At 42.0% G+C, this 6,138-nt stretch overlaps 1 pseudogene; it reads right to left on the bottom strand.

Annotated features, from left to right (window-relative positions):
- LOC101996329 overlaps positions 1-6,138 on the bottom strand; it is a 43,933-nt pseudogene that overhangs the window by 8,748 nt on the left and 29,047 nt on the right.

Raw genomic sequence — 6,138 nt, 5'->3', positions numbered from 1 at the left:
GAGAGAGAGAGAGAGAGAGAGAGAGAGAGAGAGAGAGAGAGAGAGAACAGATGTATCCCTCACTCACTTTCTTTCATGATACTTCCATGTGCGGTTCCATGTCATTGAGTCATATGTGAGACACAGGCTGCTCCAGACTGCAGACACATACACTTCTGCTCCTTAATCTTGTTGTGCCCTTCCCACATCCATCTCAAACCCATTCCCATTGCCTCAGCTTTGCCTTTTACAAATATCATAGCAAGGGGCTCATGTGTCATGTGACTCTTGGCTCTCACTATGGTGTCCTGGAGAACTGGCTCTATTGTCAACGGTCTTCTTTGCAGTCATTTGTTCTCTGAGTCACAAGCTTGCTCACCCGGCTTGCAGTTTCAAGTCGGACTGCCTGCTTGCTTACCTTTGCACTGTGAAAATCTGAGGGTTCTTTCTAGATCTTAAATAGAAGAAGTTAGCCAGGTATATGGCTTGCTAAGTTATTCTCCCTGTCAGCAGCTTGTGTTTGGCAACTGTCTAGACTAGCTTCTGCTGGATGGAAAAGCCATGGGGGCAGCAGAGGGCACTCTCCTGCTCCCTGGCTTAAGTTTGCTTCTCGTTAGCGTTTATGTTAGCATGAAACATTTGTCACGTGAATAAGCCGACACATTAACAAAAACCAAGGTATTATTGCTAATTAAAGTCCACCACGGTGCCCTCCATCTGCTCCAGATCCCACCAGAAAGCCACGTTATACGCAGTTCATGGTGACTCTTTAGGCTTTTATTGGCTGTGATCTCCCTTGTTTCTCGTGACTCATAAACCTGAAGAGGGAATTTTGCAGAGTCTGTCTCTGTTAGAATTTATCCCATTTGTCTTCTGGTTTGATGGAGGATATGGAATGAAGATTGTGTAGGCAAGGTATCATTTTGGCTCATTTCTGTTAAGTATTATATGGCAATCTACTAACTACCTGGAGTTAGGTCAGTCTCCAAAAGTGAAATGTGCAACCTCCTTCAAGACTCCACTCACTTCACATACCGTCTTCAAGCATGGAGTACTAAGGCCATCTTACTTCTGGCACGAAGGGGATCAGTAACTCCACAAGTTTAGTGACTTGCTAGAACGACTCACAGAACTGAAGAAATCGCTCAGTTACATGGGCGTTAAAAAGCCATCAAACTGGGAGCAGTCAATGGAAGAGGCAGAGTAACATCTGATAGATTTTAAATACGAAGCCTCCTACCTCAGAGGCACCCGCCTTCTGGTACACTGATGTTAGTCATCAACCAGCGACTTTTCTTAGGGTTTATAGTACAGAGGTTTGGCTCAAAGTGTCAGGTCCTAGGAATGACTGACTTTCGTCTCAGAACAGGAGATTGAACTCAACCTTCACTTCCCTCCCTTTCCTGAGCTTAAAATGAAGCCTTCTGACCCCTTTGTGGAGCTTTTTGACATAACCAGGCTCCCACACTCCACATCTCTGGAGCCTACACCAAGGCTCTTCATTAGAAGGAAACCAGGCATCACCAGAGTTGAATGACAAACTCAGTAGACTCCAAGGAACTGGAGGTTGCTTTCCAAGAACCATGGACAAAAGCCAGCCAAGTTCTCTAGAAGGAACCATAAAGAGCAGTGATTAGTGTTGGAGAGCCGAGGTCTCGCATGCTGGCAGTTACAGTCTCGTACAGAACAGTGTGATCTGAACATCTCAGCATCCCCTGTGCTTCGGGACACGCCCACATCCCTGACACATCCACAAACATCTGGACAGCGCTGATCACTCACTGCTCTGCAGTTACAGCCTTTCAGAATGTCGTGCCTTTGGAATTGTATGACACCCACCCTTTTCGGAACTTTTTCATTTCATAGCATATGCCTGAAAATAGTTTTTGTTATTCAATAACAATTTTTTGTATGGGGAGATAAGGTTTACATTTTTGTCTACTGAACAAAACTAGGTTGCTCCCAGTCACTAGGGACTTGAACCTAGCTAGACTCAAGTGTTTGAAAGGATATATAATTTAGATCAGTTGAATAATTGCATAGAAGCCCTGTGTCTAATCACTATGTTATGACACTAGTCAAGTCTGTCATGAGGGACAAGCCTAAGTTCTGAAGTCCTGAGCTGGGAGATGAGAGAAAGAATTGAGACTCAGCATGCTCATAGCGTTTGGTGTTATCAGAGTCTGGCTTAAGCAGGTCTGATGGCTGCGTAGTGAAAGCTCTCATGTTAATTGGCTGTCCTGTTATGATGGATGCTGTTATACCTCCTTCTATATGCTTAGCTGCCTCCAGTGTATCCTGTATTCTGAAATTGCTACTGAGAGCTTTGCTCACATTTAAATTGCTTTCTTATTTTATTATTGTGTTACTTTTAAAGAATCTTTGTGTGTTTTGTTTGCAATCTTTTATCAGACAAATCTGGTAAATTTTCTCAGTTTATGCCTTATTAAAAACAAACAAAAAAACCATTTTATCTCTTTTTCAGACAACCGAAACTTCTTGTTCAAACTTCTCTTCTTTTGATTCTTCAAGAGCAGAGTGTCACAGTACAGGCCAGGACAGCCTAGAACTCCTGATCGTGCTACCTCTGTTTCCTGAGTGCTGGGACTTTAGGTTTGTACCATCATGCCTGACTCGTATCTGATTTTCATAAGATTCTGATTATTGTTTTTTCTTTCATGAATTATGTGTTTTCACATTTCACTCAAAACTCATTTTCCAGCCCTGTATCTTCCAAAAGATTCAAATTGTTTTTTGCATTTTGCACTGTAGTCAGTTTGAGCTATTTTTTGTGGGAGTTGAAGGGTCTATGCCCAGATTAGTCTGCTGATATACATGTCTATTGATTTACCAATGCAGATGTCTGATTAGTTTAATTTAGGACAGAGACTTTGAAGTCCCTGCTATAACAATGGTTTATCTATCTCTTCTGTAGTCTTCTCGGGTTTTGCCTGATGTTTTGACACTATGTGTGTACGTGTTAGGAAATGCTGAATCTTCTTGGAAAAATGCCAGCTTTTATTGTTGTATAATTACTTTTTAAGGTCTTTTGAATGAATGAAAGTCCTTCATTTTCCTTTGAAATGCCTGTATATATTAGTGCCACGTGTCTTAATTAATATTGAAGCAAGGGAGCTAACATTGCTGTAGTGCTCCTTTAAGCTCTTTCTTTTTTTAAAAAAAAATTATTTATTTTACTCCATAAGGAAAGTTAGATAAACAATGCAGCTAACACTAAGGCTTTATGAACAATAGACCTTCATTTCTTGTTGCATAGGAACATGCTATTGTCAGAGTGGAAAGAAGCCAATGTAAACTTTGGAAAAGCAAATGGTTGAGCAGTAAGAGGATGTGGGGATTTTAGAGAAAATGGCCCTTCCGGGCCCCGGGTTTTTATTCCTTGGGGTTGGCCTTTTTTGAAGGGTTGAGGGGTTTTGTTTTTTTTGGGGAAGGCTTGCCTTTTGGGTTGGTTTTTGGGTTTTCGGAATTCTTGTTTTAGGCCCGGGTTTTTTTTTTTCTTTTTGCTTCCGGTTTTGGTTTTGGACTTTTCACTTCTTTTCCGGCCCCTTTTTTCCTTGATTTTTGCTTTGCTTTTCCCTTGTTGGGCCTTTTGAACTTTTAGTTAGCCCCAAATAAATGCTTTCTTTTATTAGGGTTGCTGTGGTCATGGTATCTTCCTGTGGGATAACCCTTCTGTACACTCTGGATATATGTTGCTCTCATTGGTTGAGAGTAAAAACCTCTTTGGCCTATAGCAAGGCAGAATATAGATAGGCAGAGAAGTCAAACTAAATGCAAGGAGAAAGAAGAGTGGAGTTGAGGGAGACACCAGCCATCTGCCCAAGAAGCAAGATGCCGGCAGACTGGTAATGCCATGGTCATGTGGTGATGCATAGATTAATAGAAATGGGTTAATTTAAATGTAAGAGCTAGTTAGTAATAAGCCTGAACTATAGGCCAAATGTTCTGTAATTAATATTAAGCCTCTGAGTGATTATTTAGAAATGTCTGCAGGACAGCCAAACCTGTTTACAGTATCTAATCACAGCAATAGAACACTAATTGAGAAAAGTGGGTTTCATGGATTTTTTAGATGCATCTCCAAGAGTGACTATGTTATAAGTAGTCTTTCTTTCCAGTTCACCTGCACTGTTCACTGTAGATAAAGAGCTCTATATGACTACTTCAAACAGCATCCTTTGCAGAATCCCATGACTGATTTTCCTTATTTAATTTCAAAACAAACAGTAAATGAATAAAGTTCCCTCTTTATCTCTTAACCTTTAATTTGGGTCTTAATCCTTAAAATGGGCTTCTGGTAGGTAACTTATAATAGATTTTTTTTAAATCTTTAGGACAAAGACACATACATGCATGTGTGCACGCGCACACACACACACGTGGGGGGGGGTGAGAGAGAGAAACTCAGGACATTTTAACTCTACTCTGAAGGGAGAATAAAAGTATGCCAACATCATCTTCCAGGAACAGAAATCTACCTTCTATAATATCATTACCCGGTTTCCTTAAGTGTATGAAATCTTTTTTTTTTTGTACAGATTATGTTTTTTTTATCGAACATGCCTTTTTATATTTTTGGAAAATCATATAACAGATGATGTCAGAGGAGCCCAGTAATGTCACATTTTAGTCCCCTTAAGAGTAGCCCCTGCCTCAGAAGGAACAGAAGTAAAGAGTGAGCCTGCGCTTTCCTCACTAGTTCCTGAGGTCACCTCCTAGATATGCTCTGTGTAAGCAGTCCCAGTGCCAGCTGGGATTCAGCCAATGCTGCCTGCCTGCGGCATCAGCATTAGCATGTTGCTTGCAGTCTGTCTGGGTATCTTTCCCACCATCAGCCCCTCCCCCATCACGCCAGGTCTTCTTAGGATGGCATTCCCCTTATTTCACATCCCAGTGTCAGTCACTCACAGTGGTGTGCTTCTGGGGCAAACAATACAATGGCAGATGCTCCTCAAACCATCATGTTCATGACGTCCGTATCCCCACTTTTGTTGCCGAGAAGACACTGGCCTTAGTAAACTTGTCTTACCAATGGCATTTTTAGAACTGTGCATCCCCCATGACAAAATCGGGGCTGACTGAGACTGTAGTCTTGATGCTACTATTAATATATATGATCTTTATGCCAGTCCCTATTGCAAATTCTCTTCAGTTACTTCTTGATTCTGCAGACCTTGCTTGAATTCCCAGGTCCTGAGTGTCTTTATCCGCTGAGGCACATAGAGTTCATGTGAAGTGGAAAAAGTACAGGGAATGATGAATCCATTGTAATCATCTGTATTGTAGTCATGGGATCTTGTGGCAGACTTAGGCTCTAGACTGTCCCACAAAGTACTGCACCATTGGAAATACATCACTGAACAGACTTGGTTATGCCAAAACCTAGTGGGTATGACTCTCTCCCCTCTCCTTTCTGATAAGGTCTGATGCGCCCAGGTTGAATTTGAATTCACTATGCAACTCTCTTAGTTAGGGTTTCTATTGCTGTGATGAAGCACCAGGACCCAAAAGCAAGTCGGGGAAAAAAGGGTCTATTTGGCTTACACTTCTACATTGCTATTTATCACTGAAGGAAGTCTAGACAAAAACTCAAAAAGGGCAGGATGCTGGAAGCGGGAGCAGATGCAGAGGCTATAGAGGGGTGCTGCTTACTGGCTTGCTTTCCATGGCTTGCTCAGCCTGCTTTCTTATAGAACCCAGGACCACCAGACCAGGGATGGCACCACTCACCATGGGCTGGGTCCCCCACCATTGATCACTAATTGAACAAATGCCTTACAGCTGGCTATCATGGAGGTATTTCTTCAACTAAGGCTCCTTCTTCTCTGATGACTCTAGCTCATGTCAAGTTGATACCCCAAAGCAGCCAGTACAGTAACCAAGAAAGATTTTGAACTTCTGATTCTCCTGATTCCACCTCCCGAGTGCTGGGATTTTAGTGGTGTACTGCCATAGTTGCCTGTTTGTATGTGGTACTGGGGATCAAGTCTAGGCTTTCACACACACTAGGTAAACAGGACACCAGGTAAGCAGCTCCCCTAGCTGCCTTCCCCTTTTCTTTTATAAAAAGGTGAGAGTGGAAAGATTATAAATACTTCTGCAAGAATGTGTGCATGTGAGTGTGTGTGTGTGTGTGTG

Source organism: Microtus ochrogaster, linkage group LG1 (genome assembly GCF_000317375.1).
Source record: "Microtus ochrogaster isolate Prairie Vole_2 linkage group LG1, MicOch1.0, whole genome shotgun sequence".
Taxonomy (NCBI): domain Eukaryota; kingdom Metazoa; phylum Chordata; class Mammalia; order Rodentia; family Cricetidae; genus Microtus; species Microtus ochrogaster.
This window is presented reverse-complemented; position numbering and strand designations above follow the sequence as displayed.